Source organism: Carcharodon carcharias, chromosome 11, assembly GCF_017639515.1.
Source record: "Carcharodon carcharias isolate sCarCar2 chromosome 11, sCarCar2.pri, whole genome shotgun sequence".
NCBI lineage: Eukaryota > Metazoa > Chordata > Chondrichthyes > Lamniformes > Lamnidae > Carcharodon > Carcharodon carcharias.
In genome coordinates this window covers 99,372,636-99,386,792 of record NC_054477.1, presented here as the reverse complement: position 1 = coordinate 99,386,792, position 14,157 = coordinate 99,372,636, and positions in this window count along the sequence as shown.

Here is a 14,157-nt window from a genome sequence, read left to right as displayed (position 1 = left end):
ATATAATTATAATTGTCTCTTTCTTGCTAAGATTCAGTAAGGGAATGTAAAATCTCACTTAAGAGGGCTGGAAATCTTAATATAATTGAAGTTCAAACACTGAATCCTAAGCAATTGCTGCTGCTCCCTGCCTATTCTGAGAGATAAAAAAAATTCAAACATATAAAAAAAACAAAAAAATTAAAAAGAAAGAAAATGATAACATTTCAAACCTGAACCCAATCAGTTTACAGTTTTATTGGAGGCAGGACAAGGGGGCTGGTCACAAACAGGTCCCAGGAGGTTTTATAATACTTATTTAAATAATGCTGTGAGCCTCAGATTTTATCTTTCTTCTATCTTTAACACTGGTTGGCCAGGCTTCCTGGGCCTCAGGAAACCCAGTGGCTAAAGGAACAGATAAATGTTTTTGCAGCATTGCTTGTGGACCAGGAGGAGCTAGAGTAATTCCCCCCACCTCACCAAGAAAACCTATTTCCCACTCTACATGATCAACATCTGCAGAATCAATGACCCCGCTCCAAATCTCTCTCTGACTCTCCACCCCTTGATTATCTCCTGACCCTTCAAATCACACTGTACCCAATACCATACACCAGGATCTTTCAACCCCAAGGAACAAGAAACCAACCTGCTCCTGGGCTGTAAACTCTTCTGGAGTATTTCCTGTCCAATAGAGCACCAACCTGTTAATCAGACTGGCTTACAGATAGGGAACCTGTTTAAAAAGCACCCACACATACTGTTCCTTCTGTGGCATTCAAGGCTGCTGAACGTTCCCTCCTTCTCCATTTGTAAATCCCTCTGTTAGATCCTGTGGATCCTTGCCACATGCCTGTTGTAAGTGGTGGCTGAGTTGGTACTATTGATGGAGTTGATCAGCAGACAATTCTTAAGTGGAAAAAATGTTTATCCACAAAGGTACTCAGCAGCAACTAACATGTATGCTTTTACTGTAAACCCTATCTCAATACTACTGACTACTAACTACAGAGGTAGCCCGCACTACTCTTCTATTAGTTACTAAAGATCATGTGATCTCCCTTTATAACATTCTTCTTAAAGGTATATTACACATTAGATAAAACCATAATTACTACATCTCTCCCCCTTTACTTGGAAATACATTTTGTATTTACAAGTACAATTTTCTCAAGATGGAAAAATATTTACACTGCTAAGTAATTTACAAGTTCAGTCTTTCTGGGGGTTTCCTTATGTGTGTAGAACGTCTCAGTACTACAACTTCAGATGCTTTGTCAGGAACCTCCTTATCTGGAGTTGCCTGAACATCAGGTGATTCAGTGGGCACCTGGAGTTCTATATCCTCAACTCTTACAGGAACATTAGACATATCAAGCATGTCTGAACTAGGTTGAGTTCTCTCAACAGGAAATGTTGACCCGGCCATGAACACTGGCGGAATCAATTCTTGGTGATTTGTTTCTCTCTTCCTTAGATGATCCACATGTCTTTGTATGATTCGGCCTTCCACCTCCACAAGGGAAGATAGAGGTCCAGTCACTGCACTTATTTCACCCGGTAACCACTTTGGTCCTTCCCCACAATTCTTCATGTATACCGCCTCTCCCACAGTAAATTTCCTCTCATGACTCTACCAGTCGTGTCTAGTTTTCTGGCTTCTCTGACTCCTTTCTACATTCCTCCCTAAATTTTGTAATATTAAGCTCAATCTCATCCTGAGATGGCGTTTCATCAATAACTCTGCAGGCGTGACACCTGTTGTTGTATGAAGGGTAGTCCTATAATAAAAAAGAAAGGTGCTAGCTTGGTTGCTAAGGAATCTCCAGTTAGCTTTTTCATGCCTGCCTTGAATGTTTGAACCGCCCTATCGGCCAGTCCATTTGAAGAAGGGTGGTACGGTGTAGTTTTTACATGAGTGATACCACTGAGACTGATAAACTCATGAATGCCGTGCTGTTGTCGGAAACGATTACTTCTGGTAGTCCATTAATGGCAAACTTTGACATAGCTTCTCAATTGTAGTAGAAGCCGTTGGTGATTCACCTCGTATATGTCCATCCATTTTGAGTGGGCATCAACAATGAGCAGAAACATTATTCCCATGAACGATCCCATATAGTCGATGTATAGTCCCATATAGTATTCACACCCAGGGTCTTCCTGGCTACTCCCAAAGGTGTAATGGAGCTGTTGAAGGCAGCTTTTGCAGTTGCTGATATCGTGCACAATTCTTCACTAAACTCTCTATTTTGCCATCTATCCCAGGCCACCATAGGTAGCTGCATGCTATGGTCTTTATTTGGGATATTTCTGGATGTGCACTGTGTGGTTCAATTAACAGTGGTTCTCTTCCCTTTGGAGGAACTATCACTCGTGCTCCCCATAACACAATACCATTCTGGCTGGTTATTTCATGTCCTCTGTTGAAGTACGGTTTCATTTCATGAGATACGGGCTCTTGTGACCAACCATGTGGCAATTGTTTTCGTACTTGAGATAGGACTGGTTCCCTACTTGCCCAGTTTCTGATCTGTCGAGTAGCATACCAACAAGGAATCTAAGAAATTTAACAGGAAAACAAGTTCCTGTGGAATTGGAACATCCTCATCATTTTCTTGTAAAGGCAAACGACAAAGTGCATCAGCATTTGCAATTTGATTTCCAGGCCTATGTACGAAAGTATGTTCATATGCTGCCAAAATTGAAGTCTTATTTGTGTTTCTGTGTCTTCTTTCTAAGTGCCTTCTTCTTTTTAGTACAGACTTTAATCTCTGCCTTCTTTTCGACTCCAATATTGGCCCAAACTATTCTCAGATGCAAGCTCAACTTGGGTGAGCTTGGTGTTTGAGTTTCCCAAAATCTCATCATCTGTCTGCTTCTTAGGAAATTCTGAAACTTTTGCATACAAAGCCTCTTTGGCCTCATTTAGCTAATTCTTCAGCTCTCCCATCTCTTTTTTGTATTTGTTTGCTGCCTCCTGGAAAATTGAATATTATTGTGTCTTCTCTGCCAACTCATCCTTCAGTTTATTCAGAGAAGTGTTGAATTCTTTCTGTTTATTTTCATACTTTTCCAGAGGTACAAACATAGACCTGAGGGAATCTTGTATTGTGTGAAGGTCTTTCCGCAAGTTTTCTTTTTCCTTCCAAAGGTTGCTCACCTCGTCTCAAACTGTCATTAGCAGGGTCTCTTCGAGTTCCTTCTGCTGTTCTACCATGTTTTAACTTAAGACAGCCTGCATTTCTTCAGGTTGTTTAGCCCTTACATACTTCTTTCCCAAAACAGGAATGTTTCGAGCTTCCTTTTGGAATCTCAGTGGCCACTCAAGGCTGATTTCCCTTAGCCAGTTTCGCCTTAGGAGGCTTGGTCTCTGCCTCTCAATGCCAACACTGGTAGCTTTACTGATGGGCTTCCATAATGGACAGTTACTCTGCTTATACCGTTTACTTGAATGTCTTCATATGTGTAGTTTGGAATCAGTTTCTTCTAAGTTTAATTAATGTTCCCCAGTATTCAGATATCCGAAAGTATGTTGTCCTATTGCTGCAGCGGAAGCTCCCATGTCCACTTCCATTCTAACAGGCCTGCCATTTACTTTCACTGTTACAAATATTGGTTCTGTCTTCCCAACCTTCAAATTAAACAATGAATAAATATCTGAATTTGTTGCTTCAGGCTCTTCTACATTATAAATCTCACAGGGCTTTTTCTTTTGTTTGAAAGTCTTCCTGAATCTTGCCTTGCACTGTCTTATTATATGTCCATTTCTATCACAATAAAAACATTTGATTTTTTGGAACTTCCAATCATTAGAAGACTACTTGTTTCCACCTGTACTGAGATTATTCTTTGTCTTCACTGCTAAGTCATTCTTTCTTATTTTCCGGCCAGTGGGGTCTGTTTCCCGTGACTCGGCAGAGTCTTGCATTTCTAAGCCCTTTTTGGCTGGGGTTTCCCGCCTAGTGTGGAGGATGGCGCCATTTTGCAATCCCTGTGTGTATGGATTTTGAATCTCTTACTATGCTTTCCATGCTTTCTCTAGTGCCTTCTTAAATTCAAAATTTGTTTTGGCTAATAATCTCTTCTGAATTGTGTCTTCATTCATACCGCACACTAAACGATCTCTGAGCATGTCGTTTAGAGATGTACCAAACTCACAATGTTCCGTTAGCTTCTTCAAACTTGCCACATAACATGTAACTGACTCCTCCAAGGCTCTATTTCTCAAGTTAAACTCGAACCATTGCATCATTACCAGTGGGCTTTGGCTGGTAATGACCCTTTATGAGGTCCACAGATTCATCAGTCTTTCAAATCTGGGGCATTGGGTGCTGTAAAACTTTGAATCAAGCCGTAGGTTTTATTCCCACATACAGTTAAGAGGATTGCTCATCTCTTCTCTTCCCCATAATCTCGTTGGCTTGGAAAATGAAAACGAAGCGTTCAATGCAATGAGACTAATCGTCCATGGCTGGATTGAAAGGATAAATTCTTCCAAATTGCAGCATGCTGAAAGGGAGTTATTTCTTCAATTTGAACGGAACTTCTACTTACAATTATTGTGCGAGGCACAGCCCAATTTCATTTCTCTTGATTTCTTCCGTTAACTTGTTTTATCCCCATCACCAGTTCATTGGATCCTGTGGATCCTCATTGTACATTTGTTAGTGGTGATCGAGTTGGTACTATAGATAGAGTTGATCAGCAGACAATTCTTAGGTGGAAAACATTATGTTTATTTACAAAGGTACCCAGCAGCAACTACATGTGTGCTTTCACTTCAAACCCTATCTCCATACTACTGACTAATAACTACAGAGGTAGCCCACGCTACTCTTCTATTGGTTACTAAAGATCATGTGATCTCCCTTTATAACATTCTTCTTAAGGGTATATTACACATTAGATAAAACCATAATTACCAGATCCTCTTAGTAAATATTGGGGCCATTTCAGCACTCCAAAGACTCCTCTCTGCTAAACAACCAAAATATTCTTTTGTATTCATGAGGAATTGTGCACCTGTATTCATGCTCTATCCTTGCAAGATAATACATTTTGGGAGGGAAAATAAAGAATTTGAATATACTCTCAATAGAAAAGACAGAGAACCAGGGGCCAAAATTGACCAAGAGGCTCCTTAGGTTCCAAAATGGCACCCGTGGCATGCATGCAGGCTTTTGATGTAAATATAACTGACTCCATCTTGGTAAAGACACATGCACTTAACATCCATCAGAAGTATGCGGAGCAAGCAGGTTATCGATCATGCACAGCAGCAACATTGTCATTTTGGAGCTCTATGCACTGGTTAACACCCCCTCTTATTCTCTCACAACTGAACACAACATTAAATAACATGAATACCACCACACGCCCCCACCCCTTCCTCTGCCACAACTGCTATTTGCAGGCCGACAAGTTGCTGGTTTATTACAGCAATTCTACACATTTTTGGTGTATTTCATACTTGTTTAAACTTTTAAATTTCTACATGGAGTGGTGTGGCAGGTGCTGAAGGACCTTTTAGTAACTTCAAGGTCTCTGCACAAACCATTGCTCTTGGACACGGGTGCATTGGAATTGCACATGACTGGAAAAATGAGCAAAGGTCATGCAAAGTACGACAAAATGTTAGAAGGAGGAGGAGAAGGGCTCTCAGCAGAAGGCCATATTCGCTCAGTGTATTCAGATGTGCAGCTAGTGTGTGACCATTGGCAGTATTTCAATTCCCTGTGTTTTGGCAGCAGTCATGAAGCATCAATTCTGCAGCAGTCGGCTGTGACAGCTGTATTTTAGCCACCATGGAAAACCAAAGATGGCTACTGGATGACAATGATTAATGACGTGGCTCATGACTGCAGAATGCAATATAATGAGAACAATGCTCCTATAAGAAATATGATAGAACAGACCATTAGCATGCTGAAGAAATGATTCTGCTGCCTAGTCTGTTTGGAGGAAACCTGTAGTAATTGGATGAGTGGGTCTCAAGATTTGTGGTGAAAGGCTGCATGCTGCACAATTTTGCCATCATAAGGCAACTGCCCTTGGCAGCCATCAGGTGAGAAGTTGAGGAGGAGCATAAGGAGGAGGAGGAGGAAATGAAAGCGGAGAAGGAGGAATGGAGGCAGCAGCCTAGGCTGCCCTTTCCTGCCCAGGCTGTTTGTGAAGAAATAATCAAGTGTGATGTTAGTAACTTCAGCCCCAATTCCTTATTTGCCAACATCTTAGCTCTCCTCTGTCACCGATCATCACGTTGTTCTCTTGGACATAATACATAAAAACAAAAGCCACAGCAAAATACATATTCCAAACCAATTTTATAAATTACTGCTATATTGCATACAAAAGTTCACTAATCATCCACCTACATTTCCTTAGTGTCCTTCTTCCCTGTGCATTTTCCTGTCCTAGACCTTGTATACGGTGCTACCTCAGTGACTGCAACATGGCTGATGGAATGCTGCTGACTTTCAGTGGAGGAAACTGCAGATGACCTCGGAGGATGCCCTCAAGCAGCTCAGGGCCTCAAAGTTCCGGCTGCTGACTGCACCCTTTCAGCATAGGTGTCAGCATTCGGGGCTTTTTAGCTGTCTAAGCAGAGTGACGGGGATGTTATGAAGAAGTGTTATGTAGAATATTAATTTATAATGTAATCTTCTAGACATATATATATTAAACTTTTTTTTAAAAAAAGAATACTTTTGCTAAACAAATGACACTGGCCTACAGCAGCTACTATGATGCATTTGTAAAGGACACAAGCTGCTTTATGGAGAAACAGACTCTGTAGAGTTCTCCGAGACAGTGGCTAAGATAAACCCAGATTGAAACCAGAGAGAGATCACGTGATCCAGCTCTTGGGTGTAAAATATACTGGATTTGAACTAACAATCAGAGTGTCTGCCACAGGGACAGAAGGGATAACAGCCATACCCCATCTCCCTTTCTTCTGAAACCTCTTTCATCAAAGTTGAGTTGTTTGTGGTTTGAAAACTGACAAGAAGACCTCATTGCTGAAAACAGAGAGTTCTTACAGGAGGATTTCAAATCAACACTATTGTCTGCAAGAGAAAAGAGAATCAATCAGCACGACTGCAGAGTGACTGCTCAAGTGAGAAACCCAAGTACCAGCAGGTACTGTAAACAAGCATCCGGACAATCCAAGAAATTTTTTTCTGACTTTCCATTTTTTACTTGGCCAAGTTTTAAGATGAGATCAGAGTATAGTTTTATCTCTTTTTGTGCATGGGGGGTTGGAAAGGGGTGGTGGTGGGGGGGTGGTACGGGTAGGGTAGGCATTGTTTCTGCATTGTTTATGCATTAGTGGGTAGTTGGACATATTTGTCATCTTAAACCTTTCGTTAATAATTTCTGCATCTTTGCCTAAGAGAGTTTCAGCAATAAAACTAACTCTTGTTTACTCAAGGAACCTGGCTGGCTTATTTCTTACACTGTTAAGTATATATATTGAATTAGCAAGATCACCTCCTTTATAAATTCAAACTGTTATAACCAAGCCAGGAGTGGGACAAAGACAGGAGTCAGTTTACCCCTCCTAATCTGGTCATAACAGATATTTGAGGGCTCATCTGGGATTTGAACCCATGGATAAACGAGTGTACTTAGAAGTGGAATCTAAATTAATCCCCAGGCCGAATTTAAAAATGCCAGTACAGTTTCTTGTGCACTGGAGTTAAGTCATACCAACTAAAATGTCTACTTTCAAGGCTAGTATGTTTTTAGAATAGTGTGAAATAATGTGGAAAAGTTTAAAGGTATTGCCCACTGACAAATTGAAAAGTGCTGCGAAGTAGTTGGAGATGGAATTTAAACTGGAAACTGGGGAGGAATTCCAAAATTAGTGGCCAACAATCTTGAAATTGAAAATTAAGAGCCAGAGGTAAGGGTTGAACTGGAAACAGACAAACCATCTTTAGCAAAAGTATGGCTGGAACAGAAGAGGCTAGAGCTAAAATTCCAAGCAAAGAAAAGAAAGAAAAGCAGGAAGAGAGAGGCAGGGGGAAAAGAAGAGATGGAGAGAGAAAAAAGGAAAAAGAGAGGCAGGAACAGTAGGAAGAAAGAGAATTTCAATTAAAACAGCTTGAACGAAGAGGGAAGACTCTCCCTGGACCCAGGAAGGTACCAATAGGGAGGGATCTGCCCAAACTCAGGACTAAGTGCAGAGCTGTATAAATTTGCCCAAGCAATCCCAAGCTTGAGGAGAGTGACATAGAGGCGTTTTTAATTTCATTTGAGAAAATAGCAAAGCAAATGAAATGGCCCGGAGAAAGCTGGCGCTACTAATGCAAAGCAGGTTAACAGACAAAGCATTTAATGTTTATGCCATGCTTTCTGAGGAGACCTCAGATTGTGAGATGGCAGAAAAAGGCTATCCTCAGTGGTTTTCAGTTCGTGCCTGAAGCTTACAGACAGAAATATTGAAACCGCCGAAAACAGCCCCAGCAAACTTAGGTAGAGTTTGAGACGGTCAAGCAATTTGCCTTCGACCGCAGGATGTGGCTATTTTAATTAGAAGCCACCTGTGAAAGCCTCAGAGAGGTAATTCTCCTTGAAGAATCTAAAAATTCACTCCTTATCTCTGTAAGGGCACACATGAAGAATGAAAAAGTTTCAAAAGCTAGACAAGCAGCCAAGGTGGCTGATGATAATGAGCTTGGCCCAAGCCATTACCCTGAGGGAAACTCTTTTTCTGTCAACTCCACGAGCCCAAGAAGGATAGAAGGTGGGAGGATGAAAGGTAAGTGAACAGCCAGGGGTGAGGAGGGAAAGCTGTGAACGTGAGGTGGTCTACTCCTCAGACAAATGGAAGATGCTGAGAGCAGGAGTGATGCCCAGAAGCCTATGTGCTCCCATTGCAACAAGATAGGAAACCTTTACACTAATTGCTGGAAGTTACGGGGAAAGCACAAAGGATTTGTCAGGGTAAACCAGGTCAGTGCAGGAAAAGGGACCCTGACTGAGAGAATAGCAGACAAAGCTATGGCTCTGACCACAGTAGTAGGTCCTGGTAAAAACACTGCTATGGGTACATGTGAGGTGAACGAGATCCCTGAGCGTTACCAGGGTTTCTTGTCTAAAGAATTGAGGCAGGTAAACCCATACTCATACTTAGGGACTCAGGGGCCACCCAAAGCCTTTTGCTAGGGAAAGGCATGACCTTTCCACCAGAGAGTGCATTGAGTGCAAAGGTTTTAGTGCATGGTGTTGGGGGAGAGTTTATGCCCATACCTTTATATTGGGTGTACCTGGAGAGAGACCTAATGTCTGGGCTGGTAACCGGGAGATTGTCCATATTTGGGGTTGACTTGCTCCTTGGAAATGACTTGGCAGGGTAGTTAGTGACTTCTCCAGTAGCCTCAAAGAGACCAAGTGACGTCAAGGATACAGAGCAGTTAAAAGAAAAAGTTCCTGGCATTTTCTCTGCCTGTATAGTGACCCAGTCGATGGTCAAATAAGCCTCAACATCGGAGTCTAACTTAGCACCTTGGATGGATGACTGCCGTCTGGTTATCTGAAACTTTGTTCGGAGATTTGGATGACCCGAAGGAAGTAATAAGCAGGTCTTCCCTGGTCGAGACCCAGCAAGCTGACAAAGAATATGCACAAATGGCCTAAACTGAAGCTGAAGCTGGAGTGCTACTACTTAAAAAATAGGGTGCTGATGAGAAAGTGGGGACCCCCTCACAGACTGGTGGCTGAAGTTGTCCACCAGACAGTGGTGCTACCCAGGTTCAGTTGGGAGATATTGAAGATAGCCCACAGAATCCTGATGGCTAGGTATGTGGATATTCAAAAGACTCAAGCCCACATAAGCCAGCATCTCCTCAAGAACATGGTGCAATTCTGTAAAATGTGCCACACGTGCTAGATTGTGGGGAAGCCCCAACCTATGATAAAATTGGCACCGCTGATTCCCATACCGGCCTTTGGGGAACCATTCTACATTTGGTAGAATGTGTGGGACCCTTTTTAAACATTTAACGGGGCTACCAGTATATTCTCATTATTATGGCCGCCTGGTTTCCAAAAGTCATCACCCAGAGAACCATTTTTGACAAGATAGTGGATGGAGAGGTTAACCCAGTTCTTTGCCCAATACAGGTTACCAACTGAGATCCGGTCAGATTAGAGCACCAATTCTATGTCCAAATTTTTCCGGAAAATCATGAGTAATCGATATAATCCAACTAAAGTCCTCAGCCTGCCACCCACAGTCACATGCGGCTTTAGAATGGTACCATCAGAGCCTCAAGATGATGATAAGGACATATTACCATGAGTACCACCCCCCCCTTACTGGGACAAAGAGCTGGGATTTCTCCTACTTGCCACTCGGGATTCACTTAATGAGTCCACCAGCTTTAGTCCCTCTGGATTCGTTTATGGACATGAGGTAAGGGGTCCACTGAAGCTAATTAAGGAAAGGTTCTTAAAGCAAAAGGATGAATCTTCTATTTTAGATTGCTTATCAGGCTCATGGAGCCTGTAATGTGAACCAGAAGCACCTAAAACTTCACAAGACAGCGATGAAAAGGCGGGCAGACAACCATTCCCAGGCAATATGATTTCTGGGAGTGCCTTTAAAGGATGTGGGCTGCTTCCTGTCAGAAGCCTTCATCTGTCACTCCCGACATGGCTGGCTCCATAATGGAGACACGTAATTTTCATGGAGCTGGGGCCAGGTTTTTAAAGACTTGTTGTTCATGGCCCCTTAGAGGAGACGTGAACCCTAGTGTGCGTGAAGGAACCATTTAAAAGGTAAGTTCAAAACATCCCCCTCATACCCCCTACACCAAGCTATGCCCCTCATCCACCCTCAGGCCCCTCGTGCTCCCTATGCCAAGCTCCTGACACTTGGTGAATGGGCGTGTAAGTGCCAGAGCTTGGCATGGGAGCATGAAGGGTCATGGGTGTGCGTGGAAAGGCTGAGCCTGGCATGGGGTACGAGAGGACATGAAGGCGGATGGAAGGGCAGAGCCTGGCACAGAGGACTTGTGGGACCTGAGGGGCCTGAGAGAATGGGTGGGGGCATGAGATGACATGGATGAGGCATAGGGAGTGTTTGGAGGGTGAAGGAGTTTTGAGGGGTGTGGATTGCAGGGCCTTTGCACTATTCTTTTCACTGGGACAGAGTCCTAAGGCACCAAGGTGAGCCTTTTAAACAGCCTGCCTCAGAACCTGCCAGCCCCTGTGTCTGCGCCCACACTTCCTCCCAAATCGGCTGGCCCGACTCCAATCCACAACCAGTCCACAACAATGAAGATTATTCCCTCAAAGTTGGCGGGCTGAGCCTGGAATTTTCCCAGCTCCCCCTACCCACCTTTACGTCCACTTTAGAAAGCAGACAGGGCCTTTGTTTAAAGTCTCATTTGAAAGACGGCAACTCTGACAGTGCAGTAAAAAGAACATAAGATCATAAGAAATATTAGCAAGAATAGTCAATAGGACCGTGGATGGTCTGATTATGGCCTTAATTCCGGTTTCCTGTCTGCCCCTCATGATTTTTATAGATCAAGAATCTGTCTAACTCAGCCTTGATATTCAATGATCCAGCCTCTGCTGCTCTCTGGGGTAGAGAATTCCGAAGATTAATGAACCCCTGAAAGAAGAAATTTCTCCTCACTCATTTATGTCTTAAAATGGGAAGACCCTTATTCTGAAACTGTGACCCCCTAGTTCTAGATTCCCTCACTAGGGGAAACATTGGGCGAAATTTTCTGTTCTTGAGACTAAGTCCAGTGGTGGGCGGGATAAGCGGTGCATTTCCCACTGGGTGGTGGGGCGGGTTCTCATGCCCAATAGAATGCTTGGAACCTTATTAATTATGTATCGGCAAACCACTTACACAATGGCATGACGGGGCAGGCACTGATTCGTCCACCCCACTGCCACCTTATGGGGTCGAAGGTCCTGGCACCAAATTTAAACGCCAGCCAAACACACACATTCAGTCTCTGCAGCTCAGCTGTGGTCTGGCTTTCCTGAAATGGCCCCCAATAAAAAGAAGCCATGTCTCCCAAGGTTCAGCCACGACTTCCTAGTAGCTGTCCTTAATGCCATCTGCAAATGCTATGATATCCTCTTCCTGAGGGATGGAACCAGGAGGTCCATCAACCTCACTTCATCATCCTGAGAAGATGCCACAGTGGAGGTCTGTGCTGCTGGGACATGAAAGAGAAATGCCCTGCTGCGCAGGAAGAGGATGAATGATTTAACCCACTCCGCCAAGGTAAATCAACATTCTGCTCACCCCAAACTCACATTCTCATAATGGCATCAGGCACTCAAAGAATTACACTCCTCTGGGATTTCACACACTATTAGTGGAGAAGACATCAGGACTGAATGTCTCACGCACACAACATCACCACCATCTCATCGATCATCCTGCACAGACAGCACCATCAGCCCTTACTGGAGAGGGTTCAGCACATACAGGAGGCATGCATGCTCCCCAACCTCTCCTCCATCCCTCTCATCACATTCCATCTATTTGTCTTCATGCGGGCCAAGCTGGCCCACAACAGGAGAGAGAGAGAGAGATCCCAGACTGGAGGAGGGACAGCAGACATACAGGAGCTCACTTCTCTTGAGGAGGAGGCAGCCAAGTTGGCAGGGGAGGAGAGGGATCGCTCCTGTGGTGAAGGCGAGATAGGCCTCCACCATCACGCAATAAGGATGAACTCTCCATTAGTTGATCATGTTCTGACATTCACAGTGATTGATATGCAATGTTGCATTCTGCCTGCTCATGAACTAAGTCTATCTTCTCTCTCCTACAGGCTCCAGCAGGCCCAGACAGAGGTCCAGCCAGCCCTTCAGCCCCAGCCCCCAGCCCACCTCAGATGAGGAACCAATTGATTAAGACCCATCACAGCGTTCACCTGCACCCTCCACCAGTGCAGAGACACACACCTCGGTGGGCGTTAGGCCGAGATTAGGCTCATGGTGACTTTCCGGAGAACATCTCATTGACACATCTCCACAGCAATCAGAGGCTGTGACAGCCCAGGTCTCTGGCAAACAGAGGACTTCTGGAGAACAGGCATCTGCTGAGTCTGATTCAGATAATGAGTCTCCGGAAGTGGCCATCGCTAACATTCTGGAGATGCTAAGACAGGTGGAGGAACATTGGACACAGTTACAAGAAGCAGTCAACAGACTGAAGGATGGAGGAGCCTGTCCACATTCTGTCTGATGCCGTGGCTCTGACATGCGACCGCCTCTAGGTCACCATGGGAAGGGTGGCAGCTACCTTGGAGACCTTGGTCCAGCAGTTTCTGCCGGATTGGACCTGCACTCCGTCACTATAGCGATAGGTGGGATCCTTCAGTGGCTAGGCGAGAGGACTGATGGGACACCTCGACTTCACTCCAGGTGCCCCTTCTCAAGAGTCAGGCAGGGGCCCTTGGACACCCAAAGGGATGAGGAGCATCAGCTAGATACCCCAGGTCATCTATCCAGGAGAACCCAAGAGTGTCTATCTGCTCCAAATCCCCTCTGCCTGTGACCCCATCAGCTGCAGCTCCAAAGCTGAGGAGGGTGCACCTGCCCCACAGCAGGAGACCCAAAGCAGGCAAGGGCCCTCCAGGCCTTGGGCCTCCGGAGGATGTCTGCCAAGGTCATCATAGACAACAGAGCATAGCAGTGGGCAGGCTGCCTCCACCTCTGCTGCAGATGTCAGTGATGCACTTAGACGTACCAGTAGGGTAAGAAAAATTCAAAAATACTGAGAGCACAATGGTGGCACGGGTGTTTACTAACTGTATATATCATGCACCTTCGTAAATACATTTTGATTTCATGATCATGATCTCATCATGAGAATGCCTCTTGTATATGAATCTATGTGCCCGCTTATTGCGAGGGTGACCCAAGCTCTCACTCTCTAATTGCCTCCCTTTGTGTGACTCAGATTCATGTGATGTTTAACGGACTCATGTTAGCATCTCACCCCTTGTGTCATATATGGGAGATGTGTCAAGCCATATCCTGAAAGTGACTGTATATTGAGATTTGATCCTTTAAGCTTTGCAACGCACCATAGAATTATACATGTACATGTGTCTTGGAGAGTTAAATGTAATGTTGTTTAATCAACACTGAGCTGTGTTCATTGTGAGTGTGAAAGTACATGACCTGGAG